Source organism: Castor canadensis, chromosome 14 (genome assembly GCF_047511655.1).
Source record: "Castor canadensis chromosome 14, mCasCan1.hap1v2, whole genome shotgun sequence".
NCBI lineage: Eukaryota > Metazoa > Chordata > Mammalia > Rodentia > Castoridae > Castor > Castor canadensis.
The window spans coordinates 18,153,050-18,177,731 of NC_133399.1; the positions used below are offsets into that span (position 1 = coordinate 18,153,050).

Genomic DNA, 24,682 nt, shown 5'->3' on the forward strand with positions numbered 1-24,682 from the left:
TAAGGGGGAATTCCACTAGTCTGTGTTGGACTCTTGCCTTGACCATAACAATCTAACGGAGAGGAGGGGGTGTGGGGAGGAGAAGCCACTTCTGAAAAACAAAACCACCCTAGATCCACCTAAGGTCAGTCCCTAGGCTCACCTGAGTCCCCAGTGTATTAGAATGCCCAGCCAAAATCAGTTGATAGCCCAAGGCTAATCCACAGCTGACTACAGACACATAAGTCTACCAGGCAATCTCAGAGCAAGTTCTTCCCATGTAGTCCCATTGAGAACACAGGCATTATATTAAACATTTTAAAAACAGTTTTTATGCAACAATGGATGATCTTGACATTAATCAAGTGGACCATCAAGGAAGGCAACTATTCTCACCTGCTTACTTGTATATTTGGCTTGTGCTCTGGTGTTTAAAGGCGACATCTACTATTGCTGTGTTACTCATGGTCATTGGAAATAACTGTATTTAAAGGAGACTGTATGGGGATCACTTTTTGGGCAAAAGATTATGAATGATTGCAAGAAAACTTGTTGACTGAAATCTCAAGACACCAGGAATTCAAGCTTTCTTGCAGCAGCTATGAAAATGACATAGGAGGACAGTGTTTAGAGAGAAGAGAGAACAGAAAGCTTAGCAGTACATAAGTTTGATTTTTTAAAAACATTTTTACTAGTATACAAGTGTTGTACAGGGGTTTTGTTATGACATTTCCATAAATATAGCATGGATTTGTTTATCCCCTCCATTTTCTCACTATTCCTTCTACCCCTTCTTATAATGACTTCAACAGCTTTAGAGTTTTCATATTCATACATGCATAGAAAGTACCTCAACTCTGCCTTTCCTTCTTTATTTACTCTAGCCCTCCCACTAGTACCCTTCCTTTAACATGACCTGTTTTACACCCCAATTCTTCATTATTTGAGGGACTGTTCAATGTTCAGTGATGTTTTGCCTTGGTATTTTACCCAAAAAATATACTATTTAAAATCAGTCTAAACCCTCTATTACTCTTCCTTATCCTTTTCCCCTTAACATCTATGGTCCAATCAGTTTTCAGAGTGTTTTGTTCCTACACTGATGTGATTTACATCAATATTATTCACTCAATACCATTCCCTTCTTCTTCACCTCCTCTCCTAGTCTTCTCTAACAGTTCCACTATTGAAAATACAAATATATGTATGTATGTGTATGTATATATATATATATATATATATATATATATATATATATAGAAAGGAATAGGAATCCACCCCACCCCCCTGTTGGCGAAACCGGTACCAAATGCCCCCGTGTAGATAAGATAAGCAGAGCAGCAGGGCTCAGCTCAGGCATATAGAATGTGAGGAATGTGAGCAGGTTGCGAAAGATAACGGGATGTACGTGCAAGATGGGCTCTGCCTGCTTGCTCAATGTTGATAACGAAAATATGCGTGCAACTGCTGACCTTTTACTCAATAGGCTGAAATTGCATGAGATGTTACAAAATCATTGGTTAACTGTTGCGCGGGCTTTTGTTGTAACGGCAGGTAATGGTCTATATAAGATATTCCATAAAGAGGCTCAGGGTCGTGTTTTCCTAACCGGTCCTGCGTGTCCGTGTGGGAGCTCGACCCTGGCTAGCCAGCACAATAAACTCTGCTTTGTAGATTGCATTCACACGTGACTCTTTGTCTCTCGGAGGAATAGGAATCCCCTTCCTAACAATATGATCTTGATTAATCAAGACATAAATTTTAAAGAAAAGCTGAAATCAAAGTTAATAACATTCTAGAAAAACAATATGTACTTCCAAAATCTGTTCAAAATATTATAAGCTAACTAGTCTTACATTCAATAGCACTTTTTAAGATCCAGTATAATGAGATCTTTCATGGTTAGTCTGTCAAAGAGTGTTTTTAGTGCTCTCTTGATCTCCTTATTCCTCAGGCTGTAGATGAAAGGGTTCAACATGGGAGTGACCACAGTGTACATCACTGAGGCTGCTGCACTCAAATGTGAGTTTTGATTAACAGAAGAGCTGAGGTATACTCCAAGGAGTGTAGAATAAAATAGAAAGACAACAGAGAGATGAGATGCACAGGTAGAAAATGCTTTGTACTTCCCCTGAGCAGATGAGATTGCACGGATGGAGGAAACTGTTTTACAATAAGAGTAAAGGATTCCAGTTAGGGGTCCACCACCTTGCAGAACAGTTACAAAATAGAGTACCATATTGTTAAGAAAGTATCAGAACAGGCAAGGTGAACCAACTGGTGTGTTTCACAAAAAAAGTGTGGGATTTCCAAGTTGGTACAGAAGGAAAGATGCAAGACCATGAAGCTTTGCACAAAGGAATTCAGATCACTTATGATCCAGGACACTAGCACCAGCAATCCACAAAGCTGGGGCTTCATGATGACTGTATAGTGCAGAGGGTGACAGATGGCCACAAAGCGGTCACAGGCCATCACTGCTAGAAGGAAGTTGTCCAACCCTACAAATAATGTGAAAAAATAAATCTGGACAATACAGCCTTCATACCTTATGACTTTGCTGTGTGTCTGGATATTCACCAGCATTTTTGGGACAGTGCTGGAGGTGAAGCAGATGTCCACAAGGGACAGGTTGTGGAGGAAGAAGTACATGGGTGTGAGCAGATGGGAGTCTGAGATGGTGGCCAGGATGATGAGCAAGTTCCCAAGCATGGTGAGCAGGTACATGGATAGAAATAGTTCAAATATGAAGGACTGCTTTTCTGGATCATTTGAAAGTCCCAGAAGAAGAAATTCTGAAATTCGTGTATCATTTGTTGATTCCACGTGCTGTAGATGATTACTATGAAATAGAAAACAATATGACTAATTTTCATGGCTAATCTTTTCTATGACATTCCCTGTGTCATGTAACTGGGAATTTCTATTCCTCCATCTGCACTTTCCACAATATATTGTGTAACCTGTGGTTTTAATGAACAACTCTATCATTCACTTGAGAATGTAATTTGAGCTCCACCCACACCATATTGATAAACTGATGTTCTTTAAATCAATTCATCAAGAAATTATCTAAAATGAGGAAGGTAGCTTTATGGTAGAGTGTGTGACAACACACATGAGGACCTATGCTTGATCACTAGAATGGAAAAACAAAGAAACCACAACTCCTTCAAAACAGTGATTATCAAAGTAAACAACTTAAAAGGAAGACAGAACATTAGAGATACCCATACATTGTTGCATCTCAAGTCTGAAACAAAACATCAAACGTTTCATCAGCCACAGGGTGTAATGTGTGGTGTGTGGTAATAAAGGCAGGTAGTGGGAGTGTACTAGTAAGTAGTGGACAGTTGTCGACCAGGAGAAATGCAGAAACTTTCACTTTAGATTTGTAATAGAGAGAAAGGAGCTTACCATTGGGTGTTAAACTGCATTGTAAGGAAGATGGAGAATCCCTCTCAGAGGATTCAGTTAAAACAGACTAGGGAAGCATTAGCCAGAAGCTCAGGTACACAATTTCACAGCATTCAAATGCACTGTTTACATTGGTAGGTGTGCAATCTGCACAGAAAGCTGGAGGAGATCCCTCAAAAAAGACATATTGCACATTGATCAGATTAAAGCCTTCTGTTGCTCCATCTTTTCTGCTTACCTCTCCTATTTTCAGTTGCGTTCACTGAGTAGCCCTGTGTCACTTTCATACCTAGACACAACATATTGAGGTATTGTCCTCCTACCCCAATCTCTTTTCCCCTCTGCTCTTCCCTTCTCCTTACCCCAGTCCGAGAATTGCAGCCATGTTTTGTATATGTTTTTGACACTGGTTATACCTCAAGAAAACAACAGCAAAATTAAGCAACAGCTTTCATTAAAATATTCTAAAAGATTTCTTTCTGAGCACTTACCATAAAATGTGAGCTAAGTGCAATGTATTCGTTCATTTATTCCTCTCAGTAACACCATGAATATTTTTATTTATGACTATTATGCACAAGGGGAAACTCTACAAATATATTGAGGCTTGTGTGTATAAAAATATGCACATGAACACAAAGGAACGTAATCCTGGACATAATACAAATACCTGTACACCGATATTTATCACAGTACAATTCACAATAGCAAAGCTTTGAAAACAGCCCAGGTGCCCTCAACTGAAGAATGGATCAAGAAAATGTGTTTTATATACACAATGAAGTTTACTCAGGAATAAAAACATGTAGTTTGAAGGTAAATGGAAGACCATTACATTAAGTGAAATAAGACAGGTTCAGAAAGACAGAAGTCATGTGTTTTCTCTGATACATGAAATATGGATCCAAAGATAAACATATACACAAAAACAATCATGCAAACATTGTCATATACAGTCATATGTAGAATATGTTTGCAATGCTAAAACTAGTCTATGGAACTCAGGGAAGGAAAGGAGAGGAAAAGAGAATGATATAGTATGAACAATAGCATAAAACGTAACATCTATGAAGGTAAAGGATGTAAGGATATGTATAAAATCAGAATTCCAAGATGGCGGCTAGAGGTAGGAAGCAGAAAGCGACCCTCCTATAGTGAAATCTTGGAGAGACGCTGGAGACACACTTTGCAAGCATAATCACCGAGAAAAGGCATAACTTTGACCCCTCCACATCTCCAGCCGGCGCAGAGAATCTCCACTTCACCTTAAACCAAGAACCGAGGAGGCCCCCGGGTCCACCAGTGGCCGGCGCCCATACGGCTCGGGAAGACGCGGACCAGCTTACTGTCGATTAGTACACTAACACTCCCTGTTTATACCTTTGAAACTCTCTTGTCTGATACCTTGTTCTGCTTTCTCCCTCTTGTCTGTATATTTGTTTTCCTCTTTTCTTTAACTTCTTGCTTTCCATCTCAGCTCACTCTTCCATTCTCAATATTACCATTGTTATTATTACAAGCTAGAAAATACTTAATTACACACAGTACAGGGACAGTAACAACACCAAGGACAATGACAGGAAGACAGAAAAAACAAGGAAACCAGTTTCCCCACAGCAAAAAATTAGTACAGGAACCAGAGGGGAATGAAGAGAACAGAAACTCAGAGCCAGACTCCAACAAAATGAAGATAAACTATGCCAAAGGACCCAATGAAGCCCACAAGAATAATTTAAAAGAAGACATACTACAGGTACTCAATGAGAATTTTATAGAGATGATACTGGATACGGTCAACCAAAATGTACAGGAGACACTCAAGAAATTCCAAGACAACAAAAATAGAGAATTTGAAAAAGCAAAAGAAGAAATAAAGGAAACCATAGAAGCACTGCATAAACACCAAAGTGAAAGAGAGAACACAATGAATAAATGGATAAATGAACTCAGGACAAAAATAGACAACAATAAAGAAGAAAACAGCCAGGATATGGAAAACCTCAGAAAAAAGAACGAAACAGAACTGCAAAACAAAACGGAAGTCCAATCCAGCAGAATAGAACAAACAGAATACAGAATCTCAGAACTTGAAGATGAAATGGTAATTAAAGGAAAAACTGAAGAACTATTAATTAAACAACTCAAGACCTGTGAAAAGAAAATGCAAGAACTCACTGACTCCATCAAAAGACCAAACTTGAGAAACATGGGCATCAAAGAAGGAGAAGAGGTGCAAGCGAAGGGAATGCGTAATATATTCAACAAAATAATAACGGAAAATTTCCCAAATCTAGAGAAAGATATTCCCATACAAATGCAAGAGGCCTCCAGGACACCAAACAGACCAGATCAAAATAGAACTACTCCACGACATATCATCATTAAAACAACAAGTTCAGAAACTAAGGAAAGACTATTGAAGGCTGCAAGAGAGAAAAAACAAGTAACATACAAAGGTAAACCCATCAAAATCACAGCAGACTTCTCAACAGAAACATTAAAAGCAAGAAGAGCATGGGGTGAGATCTTCCGGGCACTGAATGAAAATAACTTCAACCCCAGGATACTCTACTCAGCAAAGCTATCATTCAAAATAGATGGAGCAATAAAAGTCTTCCATGATAAGCAGAAACTAAAACAATATGTGACCACAAAGCCACCATTACAAAAGATTCTGCAAGGGATCCTGCACAGAGAAAGTGACACCCAACTTAACCATGAAAAGGCAGGCAGCACCAAACCACAGGAAAAGAAAAAGCAAGACAGTAGACAGTAACATCAAGTTAGGTACACACAATCAAACCTTCAAACAACTAAGATAACTAAATGGCAGGAATCACCACATACCTATCAGTACTAACGCTTAATGTTAATGGACTTAATTCACCCATCAAAAGACACCGTTTGACAAAATGGATTAAAAAAGAAGATCCAACAATTTGTTGCTTACAGGAGACTCATCTCACCGACAGAAATAAGCATATGCTTAGGATGAAAGGCTGGAAGAAGATTTACCAAGCCAATGGCCCCCGAAAACAAGCAGGAGTAGCAATACTTATCTCTGACAAAGTAGACTTCAAACCTACATTGATCAAACGAGATAAAGAAGGACATTCCATACTAATAAAAGGGGAAATAGACCAAAAGGAAATAATAATCATCAATCTGTACGCACCCAATGTCAACGCACCCAATTTCACCAAACATACCCTGAAAGACCTAAAAGCATATATAAACGCCAACACAGTGGTTGTGGGAGACTTTAACACTCCATTATCATCAATAGATAGGTCATCCAAACAAAAACTCAATAAAGAAATCCAAGATCTAAAATATGCAATAGATCAAGTGGACGTAGTAGATGTCTACAGAACATTTCATCCAACCTCTACACAATATACATTCTTCTCAGCAGCCCATGGAACCTTCTCCAAAATAGATCATATCCTAGGGCACAAAGCAAGCCTCAGCAAATATAAGAAAATAGAAATAATACCATGCATACTATCTGACCACAATGCAGTAAAAGTAGAACTCAACAACAAAAGTAAAGACAAAAAACATGCAAACAGTTGGAAACTAAATAACTCATTACTTAATGAAGAATGGATCATTGATGCAATAAAAGAGGAAATTAAAAAGTTCCTGGAAGTCAATGAAAATGAAAACACAACCTACCGGAACCTATGGGACACAGCTAAGGCAGTCTTGCGAGGAAAGTCTATAGCCATGAGTGCATATATTAAAAAGACTGAAAGATCCCAAATCAATGACCTAATGATACATCTCAAACTCCTAGAAAAACAAGAACAAGCAAATCCCAAAACAAATAGAAGGAGAGAAATAATAAAAATAAGAGCTGAAATCAACGAAATAGAAACCAAAAAAACCATACAAAGAATTAATGAAACAAAAAGATGGTTCTTTGAAAAAATAAACAAGATCGATAGACCCCTGGCAAACCTGACTAAAATGAGGAGAGAAAAAACCCAAATTAGTAGAATCAGGAATGCAAAAGGGGAGATAACAACAAACACCATGGAAGTCCAGGAAATCATCAGAGACTACTTTGAGAACCTATATTCAAATAAATTTGAAAATCTAAAAGAAATGGACAGATTTCTAGATACATATGATCATCCAAAACTGAACCAAGAGGAAATTAATCACCTGAATAGACCTATAACACAAAATGAAATTGAAGCAGCAATCAAGAGTCTCCCCAAAAAGAAAAGTCCAGGACCTGATGGATTCTCTGCTGAATTCTATCAGACCTTTAAAGAAGAACTGATACCAACCCTCCTTAAACTGTTCCATGAAATAGAAAGGGAAGGAAAACTGCCAAACACATTTTATGAAGCCAGTATTACACTTATCCCAAAACCAGGCAAAGACACCTCCAAAAAGGAGAACTATAGGCCAATCTCCTTAATGAACATTGATGCAAAAATCCTCAACAAAATAATGGCAAATCGAATTCAGCAACACATCAAAAAGATTATCCACCACGACCAGGTAGGCTTCATCCCAGGGATGCAGGGGTGGTTCAACATACGAAAATCAATAAACGTAATAAACCACATTAACAGAAGCAAAGACAAAAACCACTTGATCATCTCAATAGATGCAGAAAAAGCCTTTGATAAGATCCAACATCATTTCATGATAAAAGCTTTAAGAAAACTAGGAATAGAAGGAAAGTTCCTCAACATTATAAAAGCTATATATGACAAACCTACAGCCAGCATTATACTTAACGGAGAAAAATTAAAACCGTTCCCTCTAAAATCAGGAACCAGACAAGGATGCCCACTATCTCCACTCCTATTCAACATAGTACTGGAATTCCTAGCCAGAGCAATTAGGCAAGAAGAAGGAATAAAAGGAATACAAATAGGTAAAGAAACTGTCAAAATATCCCTATTTGCAGACGACATGATCCTATACCTTAAAGACCCAAAAAACTCTACTCAGAAGCTTCTAGACATCATCAATAGCTATAGCAAAGTAGCAGGATATAAAATCAACATAGAAAAATCATTAGCATTTCTATACACTAACAATGAGCAAACGGAAAAAGAATGTATGAAAACAATTCCATTTACAATAGCCTCAAAAAAAATCAAATACCTAGGTGTAAACCTAACAAAAGATGTGAAAGACCTCTACAAGGAAAACTATACACTTCTGAAGAAAGAGATTGAGGAAGACTATAGAAAGTGGAGAGATCTCCCATGCTCATGGATTGGTAGAATCAACATAGTAAAAATGTCGATACTCCCCAAAGTAATCTACATGTTTAATGCAATTCCCATCAAAATTCCAATGACATTCATTAAAGAGATTGAAAAATCTACTGTGAAATTTATATGGAAACACAAGAGGCCACGAATAGCCAAGGCAATACTCAGTCAAAAGAACAATGCAGGAGGTATCACAATACCTGACTTCAAACTATATTACAAAGCAATAACAATAAAAACAGCATGGTACTGGCACAAAAACAGACATGAAGACCAGTGGAACAGAAGAGAGGATCCAGATATGAAGCCACACAACTATGAGCAACTTATCTTTGACAAAGGAGCTAAAAATATACGATGGAGAAATAGCAGCCTCTTCAACAAAAACTGCTGGGAAAACTGGTTAGCAGTCTGCAAAAAACTGAAACTAGATCCATGTATATCACCCTATACCAAGATTAACTCAAAATGGATCAAGGATCTTAATATCAGACCCCAAACTCTTAAGTTGATACAAGAAAGAGTAGGAAATACTCTGGAGTTAGTAGGTATAGGTAAGAACTTTCTCAATGAAACCCCAGCAGCACAGCAACTAAGAGATAGCATAGATAAATGGGACCTCATAAAACTAAAAACTTCTGTTCATCAAAAGAAATGGTCTCTAAACTGAAGCGAACACCCACAGAGTGGGAGAAAATATTTGCCAATTATACATCAGACAAAGGACTGATAACCAGAATATACAGGGAACTTAAAAAACTAAATTCTCCCAAAACTAATGAACCAATAAAGAAATGGGCATGTGAACTAAACAGAACTTTCTCAAAAGAAGAAATTCAAATGGCCAGAAAACACATGAAAAAATGCTCACCATCTCTAGCAATAAAGGAAATGCAAATTAAAACCACACTAAGATTCCACCTCACCCCTGTTAGAATAGCCATCATCAGCAACACCAACAACAACAGGTTTTGGCCAGGATGTGGGGAAAAAGGAACCCTCTTACACTGTTGGTGGGAATGTAGACTAGTACAACTACTCTGGAAAAAAATTTGGAGGCTACTTAAAAAGCTGGACATCGATCTACCATTTGATCCAGCAATTCCACTCTTGGGGATATACCCAAAAGACTGTTACTCAAGAGGCACCTGCACATCCATGTTTATTGCGGCACTATTCACAATAGCCAAGTTATGGAAACAGCCAAGATGCCCCACCACTGACGAATGGATTAAGAAAATGTGGTATCTATACACAATGGAATTTTATGCAGCCATGAAGAAGAATGAAATGTTATCATTTGCTGGTAAATGGATGGAACTGGAGAACATCATTCTGAGTGAGGTTAGCCTGGCTCAAAAGACCAAAAATCGTATGTTCTCCCTCATATGTGGACATTAGATCAAGGGCAAACACAACAAGGGGATTGGACTATGAGCACAAGATAAAACGAGAGCACACAAGGGAGGGGTGAGGATAGGTAAGACACCTAAAAAACTAGCTAGCATTTGTTGCCCTTAATGCAGAGAAACTAAAGCAGATACTTAAAGCAACTGAGGCCAATAGGAAAAGGGGACCAGGAACTAGAGAAAAGGTTAGATCAAAAAGAATTAACCTAGAAGGTAACACCCACGTACAGGAAATCAATGTGAGTCAATGCCCTGTATAGCTATCCTTATCTCAACCAGCAAAAACCCTTGTTCCTTCCTATTATTGCTTATACTCTCTCTACAACAAAATTAGAGATAAGGACAAAATAGTTTCTGCTGGGTATTGAGGGGGGGAGCGGGAGGGGGTGGAGTGGGTGGTAAGGGAGGGGGTGGGGGCAGGGGGGAGAAATGAACCAAGCCTTGTATGCACATATGAATAATAAAAGAAAAATGAAAAAAAAAAAGAAAAAAAAAAAAATAAAAAAAAAAAATAATAAAATCTGGTGAAATTGGGGGATGGGAGTTAAAAGGATAAGGAAGAACAATGGAAGGGGTTGAACAGACCAAGGTAAGGTGTACTCACAGCAGGAGTACTTTGAGGCACCCCTTTGAAAATCAGCTTATATATTAATAATGAAAGACAGGACTGTTAAATAGGTATAGTGTGTATGAGTGATATTTGTGGGAGAAATGAGGGGAATGAAGGAGATTAAGGTGAGGTTATATGGTTGATGGACTTCATATACCTATATGAAATAGAAAAAAGAAACCCCTTTCTATTTCTTTAAGTGAGGTGGGAAGGGTACTGAAGGGGGCAGATGGTGGGGGTGTTCTATCCAACATATAATATTAGCCTATTTGGAATTATCAAAATTAATCCCCCTGTACAGCAAATATACCGTATTAAAAATTTTAAACATATGCTCATGAGGCCAGAGGTAGGGTGCACACCTATAATCTTAGTACATGGGAAGCTGAGAAAGGAGGACTGTGAGTTCAAGGCTAGCCTGGGTTACATAGTGAAGCACTATCTCAAAAATATGCTTATGAAGAAGATGAAGGTGATGTTTAGTTGAATTTAAAAGCATATATTGTACAAGATGGCAGAGGATGATTGCTATTTATAAAATTCACAAAAGGCAAGATGGCAATAGCAAGGAAAAACAGGAAATAAAACAAAGGTGTAAAGAGCACATTATTAGCACTAATGATTCAGAAAAAAACACAAATTGTAAAAGGCAATTAGGATGAAGAGCCTGGAATATTAATGAATAATAGATTGCTCACAAAAATTTATTAAGTTTTACATATCACCCTGAAAAATCTATCTATCTATCTATCTATCTATCTATCTATCTATCTATCTGTCTGTCATCTACCTAAAGCAGTGAAATAGGAAACAGTAAACTTAGTGAAAAAAATCTCCAATTCTTCCTTTAAAAAATGAAATCAAAATGTAAAAATGACTCAGTCTCTAAAAGGCAAAGAAATTGCATAACTACTGAATTGGAAATCAAAAGGACACAGCTAACAACCCCTCAAATATTATAGCCGCAACAGTGATGAATGAATTACAACATAAATCCCTGTCATTCCTCCCTTTCCCTATCATATAAAAATTATTTTTCATGTGAATACCCATAGTTTGAGATGATACTGTAAAAAAATCTATGTATCATGATCATGCAAGGTCACATTCTTAAGCAATCCTTTAGTATAATCTTTTTATTGAATAAGAAAATAAGGTAAAAAATATTTCATGACAAAGCTAAAGAAAAATGAAACCTCTTGAAACTATTCCAGGAACAGGGGAGATGATAAAGGAGATTGATGGAGGGGGAGAATTCAAACATGATATATTGTAAGAAGTTTTGCACAGGTGCCAGTGGCTCACACCTGAAATCCTAGCTACTCAGAAAGCAGAGATCAGAGATATGGAGGATAGTGGTTTGGGGCAAATAATTTGTGAGACCCTATCTCAAAAATACCTAAGACAAAAAGGGCTTGCAGGGTGCCTCAAGGTGAAGGCCTTGAGTTAAAGCCCCAGTACTGAAAAAACCAGAAATTTTGTAAATTCAATGTACTCCTAGCACAACAATAAAAACCTAAAAGAATAAAAAGCTAAGGGAAAAATGTCGTCACTTCACTTCATATCCCTCAAAACTAGAAATTCAAATCTCTTCCTCCCTAATTATAAAAAACCTTCAATATATTCTAATTTTGTGGGAAATAATTTAAAGCACTTCTTCATTCATCCTCATCCAACATGACTTTTCCATAGCTGTTACATAATTGTCAACAATGGCAGAGTCTAAAACCACATGCCTTTTTAATACATTAAATAAGCTGCCAATTAGTGAGTGATGTATGATCTCTCACCTCTGGACAAGGCTGGCTTGGATCTCATGTACATCCAGGTTTTCTGGTTCCATCCTTTCTTTTATTGACTACTGGAGTCTCAGACTCACCTGGATGGGGTCCATGAGACAAAGGCCTCTGTATGCAACTCTAGATTCCAACGTGGTTAATTGATGATGGAGACTGAAGCTCCATCCCAAAGAAGAGAAGGAGTGAAGTAAAGGAGTGAAGCATTTGTCCCTAAACTGTAATTAATACTCCAAAAGAAACAACTGTGTCCTATGTAGCCCAAGGTTGTTGCCCCTGAAAGACAACATCTCAGCATCTATTTATAGCTCCCTCTCTCTCTGCTCATTAGTACACTTCTCATTATGCCAACTCTTGAGTGCCCTCCTGATTTCCCTGAGTGGCAATGTACTAAGCAGGAATAAATGATTTCCTGCTCATTTTATGTTTCAAGTGACCAGATTACAAATCAGGTAAACCCAGAGTTTATTACTTCTTCTCCATGAAGTCTCTTGCCTTTCAAAAACGTAACCACCATAAAAATTTTGCCTAATTCTTAGTTCCATTTTCCCCAAAGTCTAAATTACCTGATATTTCTATATTCCTGGATTCCCAAAGGACAGAGGGAGTTAGTCTGTTTAAATTACAATATATTCATGGGTGAAATATCATGGGAAGGCCCCATGACCATGAATATACACTTTAAAAGAGCAAGACAGGAATGCATAACACGACCTATTAGGTGTGGGTAGTAGTTGGAGCGGGGAAGGAGGTGAATAGAGAGAATGGAGGACGAATGTGGTTGATGAACTTTGTATATTTGTACAGGTATATGAATACAACAATTAAATCTGCTGAAATTGTTTTAATAGGGGAGGAGGAGGATGCAGAAGAATGATGGATGTGGTTAACCTGATCAAGGCACATTGCATTGATAATGCAGATTGCATTTCATAATAACCCCTCTGTAAACTAACATATGACAATAAAAGTGTAAAAAATTCATGTTGTGCATAATAAAAAGAAATTCTGATATTACCAACACCTTAGTGAAATGACTTTAAGAAAGTATCAAATTGATAAAGTGTACTCTGTTTTGATGGCAGGGGAAGCAGAATTCTTACAAGATGTTTTGGATGAATTATATAAAATGTTGAAATCAAGGAAATAGAAACTTCTAAAAATAAGTGCAAGAGACAAGAATTACTTCCATGTCTGATCAAATGATGGTAATTTCTTGTTCTGAGGCTTCCAACCTTTTGCTGAACAGTGCTTTTACAGGAGTAAGTCAATGACGGTTTTACAGTTTCTCTGTCAAAGACATATTCTAAAGACCTCTTGATATCTGCATTCCTTAGGCTGTGGATGAAGAAGTTCAGCATGGAGGTGACGACGCTGTACATCACTGATGCTTTTACATTTGACTGGGAGTTTTGAGTCACAGAAGAACTGAGGTACACACTTAGGCTAGTGCAATAAAATAAGGAGACAACTAGCAGGTGAGACACACAAGTGGAAAACGCTTTGTATTTCCCCTGATCTTATGAGATGGCAAAGATAAAGGACATGATCTTGGATTAGGAATTCAGGATGCCACTTAGGGGACAAATAGCCAGCAGCATACCTGTTATTTACATCACCATATTAATAAGAAATGTGTCAGAACACACAAGTTGAAACAATTGATTAGGTTCATAGAAATAGTGAGAGATTTCCACCACTTTATAGGACAGCTGCAGTACCATGGGGCTGAGTAACAAGGAATTCAGGGCACTTGTGATCCAGGACACCACCACCAGAAATACAGAGCTGGTTGTTTATGATGACCGTGAAGTGGAGGATGTGACAGATGGCCACAAAATGGTCATAGTCCATTACAACCAGGAGAAAGTTGTCCTAATATACAAATAATGCAGAAAAATACATCTGGCTGATGCAATATTCATAAATTATGACCTTGCTCTGTGTCTGGATGCTTACAAGCATCTTTGGGACATTGTTGGAGGTGAAGCAGAAGACCACAAAGGACGAATTGGAGAAGAAGTACATGGATGTATGTGGTGGATGAGAGTCTGAAATCAAGGCCAGGATGATGAGACAGTTCCCAGGCACAGGGACCAGGTACATGGACAGGAGCAGTCCATATATGAAAGGCTGAAGGTCTTGTTTTTGTGAAAATCCCAGAAAAAGAAATTCAGAAATTATGGTATAATTTTTTGGTTTGATGTAAGGTTTGCGACTATCAGAAAAGAGAAAAATTACATGAAAAAATTTTGTATCTGTTCTTCTTTACATTATGCCTCCTTGCATCTCTGATTAAGAATTCCTATTCCTGTATTCCTGTCTATGTTTTCTTAAATATATTGCCGGTTGAATAAGTAATTCTTTTATGCAACTGAGATATCTAAATTGAGATATATCCTTGTTTTTAGCATTGTGTAGGCAATGATTACACCTTTATAGATAAAGCATACAATGGATAAGTGAATTCTCAAAAGTGTTTGTTGTTATCTCCTCCTTTGCATTTCTGATTTTACTGATTATTGTTTTTTTCTCACCTCATTTTAGTCAGGTTTGCCAGGGGTCTGTCAAACTTGTTTACTTTCTCAAAGAACCATCTTTTGTTTTGTTGATTCTTTGTATGTTTTTTGGTCTCTGTTTCATTAATTTCGGCTCAAATTTTTAATATTTATCTCCTACTTGATTTGGGTTTTGCTTGTTCTTATTGTGCTAGGAGTTTGAGATGTAGGATTAAGTCATTTATTTGAGATCTTTCTGTCCTTTTAATATATGCACCCATGGCTATAAACTGGACTGCCTTTGCTGTGTCTTATAGGTTCTGGTAATGTTTTCGTTTCCATTAACTTCCAGGAAACTTTTAATTTCATCTTTTATTTCATCTATAACCCACTGATCATTGAGCAAAGTGTTATTCAGCTTCCAATTGTTTGTGCGTTTTCTTCTGTTATTTTTGTTTTGAGTTCTAGTTTAATGCATCAGATTTAATGCATGGAATTTGTTCTCTTTTCCTATATTTGCTGAAGCTTGCTTTGTGCCCTAAGATATGATCAATCTTGGATAAAGTTTCACTGGCTGAGAAGAATGTGCATTGTGCAGATGTTGAATGAACAATTCTGTAGACAGTAGTTAGATCCACTTGATCTATGGTGTGATTTAGTTCTAGAATTTCTTTATTGAGTTTTTGTTTGGATGACCTATCTATCTGTTGGTGATAGGGGGTATTAAAATCTCCTGCTACCACTGTGTTGGAGTCTACATGTGCTTTTAAGTCCTTTAGAGTATGTTTGATGAAATTGTACTGACATTGGGTGCATTTTTGATGAAATTATACTTACATTTGATGCATATAGGTTGATAGCTGTTATTTGATTTGGTGTATTTCCTCATTTATTAGTATGTAGTGTCCTTCTTTATCTTGTTTGATCAATGTAAGTTTGAAGTCTAGTTTGTCTGAGATAGTATTGCTACTCCTGCCTGTTTTTGGGGCCATTGGCTTGGTAAATCTTCTTCCAGCCTTTCACAATGAGCCAGTGTTTGTTTCTTTCAATGAGATGGGTCTCCTTTTTAATCCAGTTTGCCATGCTGTTTCTTTTGATGGGGAATTTCAGTTCATTTAGATTCAGTGTTAATATTGATATGTATGTCATGATTCATCGTATTTAGTAGTTTTTGTTGTTTAAGTGTCTGTTGTGTACAGCTGAATCAGTCCTACTCTCTGATTCCTTGTCTTTCCTTCTCCTGTGAGTTTTTAAAAATTTTTATTGTTTTATTATTCATATGTGCATGCAATGCTTGGGTCATTTCTCCACCCTGCCCCCACCCCCTCCCTTACTACCCACTCCACCCCCTCCCTCTCCCCCCACCCCCTCAATACCCAGCAGAAACTGTTTTGCCCTTATCTCTAATTTTGTTGAGGAGAGAGTATAAGCAATAATAGGAAGGAACAAGGGTTTTTGCTAGTTGAGAAAAGGATAGCTATACAGGGAGTTGACTCACATTAATTTCCTGTGCGTGTGTGTTACCTTCTAGGTTAATTCTTTTTGATCTAAACTTTCCTCTAGTTCCTGGTCCCCTTCTCCTATTGGCCTCAGTTGCTTTTAAAGTATCTGCTTTAGTTTCTCTGTGTTGAGGGCAACAAATTCTAGCTAATTTTTTAGGTGTCTTACCTATCCTCACACCTCCCTTGTGTGCTCTTGCTTTTGATACTTCTCATCCTCTCCTGATTTTGTTTGCTTTCATCTTCTGTGTGCAGAATTTCTAGGATACCCTTTTGTAGTGGTGGCTTAGTGGTCTTATATTGTTTCAGTTTCTGCTTATTGTGGAAGAGGTTTTTTGCTCCATTGATTTTGAATGATAGTTTTGCTGGGTAGAGTATTCTAGGTTGAAGTTATTTTCATTCAGTGCCTGAAAGACCTCACTCCATGCCCTTCTTGCTTATGGTTTCCATTGAGAAATTTGCTGTGATTTTGTTGGATTTACCTTTATTTTTTGTTTTTTTCTCTCTTGCAGTGTTTAGTATTCTTTCTCTATTCTCTGTGCTTATTGTTTAGTATGCTGTGGAGAGGTTTTATTATGTTCAAATCTGTATGGTGTCCTTTAGGTTTCCTGTACCTGAAATGGCAATACTTTCTCAAGACTTGGGAAATTTTCTGATATTATTTTATTGACTATATTATGAATCCCTTTGGCTTGAACCTCTTCTCCTTCAATACTCATGATTCTCAGGTTTGGTATTTTGATGGAGTAGGTGATTTCTTGCATATTCCTTTCACAGCTCTTGATTTGACACTGTCCTCATCCAAGTGGCCTTCCTGTACTCTCCTTCATGTTCTGCCATTCCCCACCACCAGCATCAGCACAGGAAGCTCACTGTTCTCAGATACCTCAGGCTCTGCAGCAACAGTACATCCCCTGGTGCTACACGAAGACCCCATTCCTTCTTTGGCCAAAACAGTCTTTAGGTCCTGCTCATTTCCTACCATAGCCATTATATGCCACAGGCTCCAGCTGCTTATGTTAAGCCAGGGTCTGCATTTCTTCTTCCACATCTTGCAGAGAGAAGAAAATACTAAATGAGTGTTCATTTAAATGACATCCTTGATCCATTACCCTGCATGTTCTACCCAAATTGGTGGAAAAGAGTACTGGCATCTGTTCTCCCCATAATGATTATAATACAGGTCCTGGATGTGGCTCAGTGTACATTGCTTGCCTTGCATGAGTGAGGCCCGGAGTTCATTCCCATCACAAACATAGACACTCAACACGCACACAAATGCACACAATGTGTGTATACAGCAGGTTCTGTGTGACAGAAAATGAATGCAGTAGGTGTCTTCCATTAATACTGACTTGGAACAGGTGGTGGAAAGCACAAATAAGCCAAGAGTTACATGTCTAGGACCCATCATGGTCAACTGCATTGGTCAAGGTGTGTGAGGTGTAGAGACTGTGTAGAGACCCTCTACTCATCTAGGAGAACTTGTCATTGAAGGCATGGGTCCAGCTGCAGAGCAGCCCATATCTCCACAGTTGATCAGAAAATCAGGATATATGGGCCATCTGAGCCAAACTTTGATCATGAACCATGCTGACATTGGGAATCTGAAAAGGGGACAGAGAAGCTACTGGCTTAGGGCTGTGTACTCTGACCTGATGTGCTGTCCATACTTCACAACCTGACTCGTTGTCACAGAGCCACTGTCACTCTGTTTCACAGAGGCACAGATTGTCTTCTCCTCCTGCTCTCATGCTTCCTGATGACATCATGTTGTCTGAGTTGTGGATCATGCATCCACTGGCCCCAGCTCAATGCCTCTTGCAGGACCAAGGAACACAAAGGATTGCTCTCTACATGTGCCTGGTTACCTGGTCTCAGTTATGTCAGTTAAGGTGGGGTGGGCCTTGCCTTAATAATACCTCATCCTGAGTCTGAGCAGCTACAAGGAGAGAGAGCTGCATGATGCAATTGGGAACCGGGGTGGATTGAAGTCTTTTCTAAACTTCAATCCATCAGTGAAGAAATTGTGATGTCTTCTGTGGGGTGTCTTCTGGTAGAAGTTAAATATTGTTCTCAGGAAAATTACAGGATGTGTGGGTGCTCACAACACAGCTGCTAAAAACATAGGTTTCAGGTGCCACGAGTTGAGCAAGTCCTTGGTTTTTTGGGCCTCAGTTTCTTCATCAGTAGGAGAGTGGTGACCCCAGACTACTCTTATCCAGCGTGTAAGGTACTGTTCTGTGCAAAGGAAAAGCATAGAACTGTCTATAGAAGGTCATGGTGCCACTGACTGTACTCAACTCTGGTGCACTCCCACGATGTGTCTTGTCCCATTTAGAAAGGCCGACTGTAGATCTGTCTCAAGACCAGGGTGGGCCTGATGTTTCCTCTGCTGTTTCATCTTGGTTGAGGCAGTCTGTGAATCTTTCACATAAACTGTTCTGCCAGCTGAATATTCTTTCTCTTTCCTATGACATTCTTCCTGCAAGATGAGGTCTGTGGAAATACATAGCCATGACTGACCAGGAAATTTGCTTTCACAGACATGTGCATAGTCTTGAACAAAAGGAATGCTTTCCCTTCTACTAAGTATATCAGGTGGGTCACATGAGCAGCTGTTTTCTGTCAAGAATGTTCATCCAAATCTTGTGGAATTTCTCTGGCAAGGACCAGCCTCCACTTTGGAATTTGGCTATTCTCACAACATCTCCTCATCAGGAGGCATTTAAGCACTCAGGCAGTGACAACTGACTGTGTACTTCAGCCACCACACTTTATGGTGCAATTTGAAGTAGAGGAGGAACAATCTTCCAGAGTCTGAGTGAAGCCCTCACTGGAATTCATGACTCTCACCATCTCCTTCTGACTAGAGGTTTAGTGTGTTCTTGGTACTGGAAACAGAACCACAGTGGGATCATGCAGAAGCAGATGCTGATTGTGTAAATTCTGCACCTCTTCCATCTGGTGCTCCATGTCATGCAGCCCAGGTACTGACCAGGTTGAAGGAGTCCAGGGTGTCCTTGTGGCAAGCTGCAGCAGACAAAAGGTGGTGGGAAGCCCTAAGGCTGTCCTCAAGTTAACTCGATCTCTTCTCCTTTGTATTGTACAAAAATTGGTTTTGATTATGACATTTTTATACATGTATATAATGTAGTTTATCTTTTGAATTTTGAAGGAACGCAGAGCTGTGATCCTGTTGCGATTTGACAAGCAGGCCTTGCACATGCAAACATGAGCAGCATTGGCTGCAGAGTCTGCCATTGTTGACTGAAGTGCACAGTGGATGCTCCATTACCTTTTATTTTTTGTTACCTTTTTCTTGTACAAAACAGTCGGTTTCCTATAACATTTCAATACATATTTAATACACTTTGACTTTGAATCCTGACAGAAGAGAGGTTGCACTTGAGCAGCAACATAACAAGCAGGCCGTGCACATGTGCAGTTGAGCTCCGCTGGCTGCAAGGCCTGTCAGCCCTGTCTTAGGCACACTTGAGGAGCTCCATTGACTTTTTCCCTCTTTTTTATAATACAAAAAATGTATTTATGACATTTTGATAGACCAAAAAATTTCAGTTCTGAGTTTAGCAATTCATCTTGTGATTTGGGACCTTTGCCAATGATAGTGGGTTTGCTTCTCCTTGATGCAGGTTGGGATCAGCAGGCGGTGAGTAAGCCAGCTGCTGGGCAGGTGATGGAAAGTAGGATGCGCCTGGGTGTCAGTAACTACAGCGAGAGTGAGGGATGGTGGGGGTTGCACAGATCATTCCTGGAGAGGTGGGGATGACAGGGCCATTGTTGCTTATGTCATGGTAATTCTCCCAGTCATTTCTGTACCTGACATCACTGGTATTTTCACATACATGTCATTTGGCTGTGACAAAAGTGTTGCCAGTTAAATCCAGGCACCTCCACCCTGTGATGTAAAATCCCAAATCGGGTAGGATGGCAGGCGGCCCATAGAATGATGCTGTCCTTGTACCTGGACCACATGGAGGCTCTGGGATTTGAGATGCAGTGTCTTGTGGGTAGTGAGGAGATTGTGGCTGTCCTCAAGGGAAGTCATGCTTGCCTCCCATTGATGTTCTCTTCTATTTTTTTACTGTACAAAAACTGGTTTTCATTATGAAATTTTCATGCACATATATAATATGCTATGACTTTTGAATTTGAAGAATTTCAGAGCTGCGTTCCTGTTGTGATGTACAGGCAGGATTTACACATGTGCACTTGAGCACGTTGGCAGCAGAGCCTGTCCTTGTTGACTGAGAGGCACACGTGGATACTCCATTAACATATTTTTTAAGAAACATTTTTATAGTTCACAACAATTGATTTATAAAGTTTTGATACATGTATATAATGCACTTTGACCTTGAATTATGGCAGAAAGATAGGCCGCTCTTGGGCTGTGATATGAGAGGATGGGCCGGGCACACTCGCAGTTCAGCACCACTCGCTGCAGTTCCTGTCTCTGTTGTCTGAGGTGCAGCTGGTTGCCCCACTGACTTTTTAATTTGCCTGTACAAAACCATGGCTTCCTAATGATATTTTCATACATATATACATATAATGCACTTTCAATTTTAAAGGAATGCGGGGATGTGCTCCAGCTGCAACTTGATAGGAAGGGCCTGCCACATGGGCGGTTGAGCACTATTGCACACTAGGCTTGTCACTGCTGTGTGAGGTGCACATCAGTGGCTCCATTGACATTTAAATTTTGCCTTGCTAAACAACAAGGGGTTACATTACGCAAATTTCAAACATGTATACAATGCACTTTGATTTTGAATTTTGAGGGCATGCTGGGCTGTGCTCGAATTGTATTTAACAGGTAGAGACTGGAACATGTGCAATTGAGCATTGCTGACCACCAGCTGTCTGACACACACATGAAATTCTCTGTTGAGATTTTTTCTTTTTATTGGGCAAGAAAATAATTTTAATGATGACATTTTGATAGGTGTATGCAACACACTTTGAAATTTGAATGAATCCTGGGCAGCACTCCATCTGATAGTTGAGAGGAAGGGCCAGGCACATGCTCAGTTGGGTAACATTAGCCCCTGACCGGTGGAGGCTCTCTGAGGCACGAGTGCACATTGGTACTCAATGGTACTTGGGATTACCTGTGTTGCAGGAGCCAGCCACACCTACTACTTGACAGTTACTTGCCACAGACCTCAGTGTTAGGCCGCTGTGGCAAGACCTGGTTGGCTAATCTAGACTGAACTATTGGGTTCTGGGTTCCGGTTAAAGCTGAGGGGCAGGGAAAAGGCCTGTGAGGCAAGGCGCCTCAACCATGAAGGAGATCTTTGGTTTGAGGGTAAAGAACAGGCCGCAGCAAACTCAAGTCTTTTCCTAGGTTTTGGACATCACAGTCCTGAGCCTTACAAGCTCAGATACAGAACTGAGATTTGGAGATGCACTCGATGGGGTTGGCATACAGGGTAATCTAGACAAAATATAGTGTATCCTCAGAGGAAGAAGGCAGAAAATGAATCACAAAGACAGCAACAAACATAACAGTTGAGGAAAGGGTAGGGAGGCAGGGCTACCTTTCCCACCTCTCCCCAGAGGAAAGAGGCCCGGCTGGGCTGCACCCAGGTGCTGGCTCTTTTCCCACCACAGGCTCCTCAGCACCAGGGACCTGCACACCTGGAGGGATGAGCATCAGGCCAACTTCCCCAGGAGCAAAACAAGACCAAGGCTTTAGCTGGTTTCCCATCCCCAGGAGCTACCCTTTTAATCACTTGATTATTTAAAAGTGACTTAACATAAAATTAAGTAATATAGCATTTATTTTAATCTACACAGTAAAAAACGTTGTTACACGAATGGTAGAAAAGTGTACAATGAGGTAAATATTTCCGGTAATGTTATCAATTTCACACAAAAATTATTCAACTAATCAAAACCATTTTATATCCCCATGTATGTAAGCTCTTGAATAAAGAATCACACCAGGAAATTTGAAGTGGAATGATTTATCTCTCCCTCCTCCGTTTTTTCAGTTATGTCATGGATGTTCAGTAGGGGTGCCATTTTCACCTCTCAGGAGATTTTCTGTATTTCTAACATTCTTCATTCTGATGTGCAAATCAGAGTCATCCTCATCAATCATCTTCATAACTTTCTTCCCCTAATAGAGGACAGTAGAGCCCACTGGCGATTTTCACAATTTCCATGCACCAAGCTCATCTCATTGTTTCAGTGAGTCCTGAGTGCAGGCAGACTACAGTCAACAGCATCATCCAAACTTCAAGTGCAAAATGTCAGAGTCTTACTGTCCCAACACCCTTATTTATTGGTATGCATTCAGGATTCTCTGAATTTTTGCCCTGAGAGCAGAGTGGGCCAAACAAAATGTCCGGTTCCCACTGCCCCCGATGTTAGGGCCCTGATGTGCAAGCTGCAGCACACTCAGACTGTGTTGAAATGTTCCATGGTACTCACAGCACCTTGTTCTCAGGGTAGCAAGGCCCACAGCCCCATGCCGAGACCCTGGTTCTGTATTGTTGAATAAGAAAATTCAATGTTCTCTAATTGTGAGCTCTTCCTACATTAATCAATTTTACACAAACTTCATAAAATGAAAAATTTCATCTTGGCTCTGATGACTCCTGCCTGTAATTCTAGCTACTCAGAAGGATCAGGAGGATCCTGGTTCAAAGCTAGCCCAGGCAAATAGTTTGCAAGACCTATCTCAAAAAAAACTCATCACAGAAAGGGCTAGTGGTGGGCTCAAGGTGAGGCTCTGAGTTCAAACTCCAGTACCATAGAGATTTCACAGTTTTTGTTTGAATTCTAAAAGTTGTTTCTTAAAATTGTGATTAAGTAAGTGTTTGCAATAAACACACTCTGGCCTTTCTCTGTATCAAACTAAGCTATTAATTTTTAAGATTCAGTCATTTGCTTACAGTTGCCATGGGAGATAAAGAAAATAGAACAGAAAATCAAGAAACACACAAATATGTAAGAATTTAGAAATTGATACCAAACCTTGTATGCACATATGAATAATAAAAGAAAAATGAAAAAAAAAAACAAATATCAGCAAAAAAAAAAAAAAAAAGAAATTGATAGTGGTGACATGCCAGTCTGAGAAGAATTATTTGTGAATAAAATGCCTCTGAACTGGCTAAAGATTCTATGTCACAAATATTGGTTGTGGATGGAATAAAATTGGACTTGTTTATATAGTAGTACTGCAAATAGTACCTGGAGAAAACCAAATACTTCTTTATACATTTTTATGTTGGCCAAAACATTTCTAGGAATGAGCTCATAAACAAGCATTTTTGGGTGCTGGGATTAAACCCTGGGCCCAGTGAATGCTAAGCATACTCTCCACCAAACCTGCACTACCCAACCCAAAAGTAATCATTGTGAAGATCGGTTTACTAAAATATAATCAGTCCTCCGTGTATAATTAGAAAATGTGTTCACAAAAGATAACACACTGGTTAAATATTTACAACACATATACCACATGAATATTGTATTTTAATTTTACTGAAAACATCTTTCATGTCATGAAGGACAAGTGAACTTTGTATTCTCATTGGTGCTGGAAAACAAACCCAGGGTCTCATGACTGCTAGGCAAGTCATCCACCATTGAGTTACACCTCAGCTCCTGAACTCTAAACTGGTTAAGATACCGCATGTCAGACTACAGGTGACCTATGGACATAGAGAAACTATTTAGTGTCCTGGGTGAAAGAATTTGAGGTATGTGCACATGACTCTACAAATCAGTTCTGTTGTAATAAAATATTTTTGGCAGATGAGATAAACATACAACTTTTTCTATTACTGCTTAATACATCAATGTATTAAAAAGAACCCATAGAACACATTATATAACTAAGTTGCAGTGCATCCATAGGATGGAATAGTATGATTACCTGTGAAGGTGGCAGCAAAATATTGATGTGTGTGGAAATGCAGACATTTATGTTCTTAGGATGAAATGAAGGTAAATATTGTAGACAAACCAGAGTAGCCACTGAACATTCTGAGTAGGGGGAGGTACATGCTTTGAAAGCAGCAAAGTGTTTTCTGATACACCAGCTGTGCTCAGAGACCCCACCACCCACCCACAGATAACTACTGTTGTCTCACATGCCTGACTCTGCCCCATCTGAACCCAGCAGCTGCCCTAATCCATTTTCTCCTCCCCCAGTTCCAGGTTATACTTGGAAAATCTAGGGCCCTGGGGAA

General features: G+C 39.2%; 2 pseudogenes; both read right to left on the reverse strand.

Moving 5' to 3' along the window:
* Positions 1 to 1,837: 1,837 nt before the first annotated feature.
* Positions 1,838 to 3,781, reverse strand: LOC109676073 (olfactory receptor 7A10-like; annotated as a pseudogene).
* Positions 3,782 to 11,421: 7,640 nt separating this feature from the next.
* On the reverse strand, positions 11,422 to 22,185 carry LOC109676072 (putative olfactory receptor 7A2; annotated as a pseudogene).
* Positions 22,186 to 24,682: the final 2,497 nt, after the last annotated feature.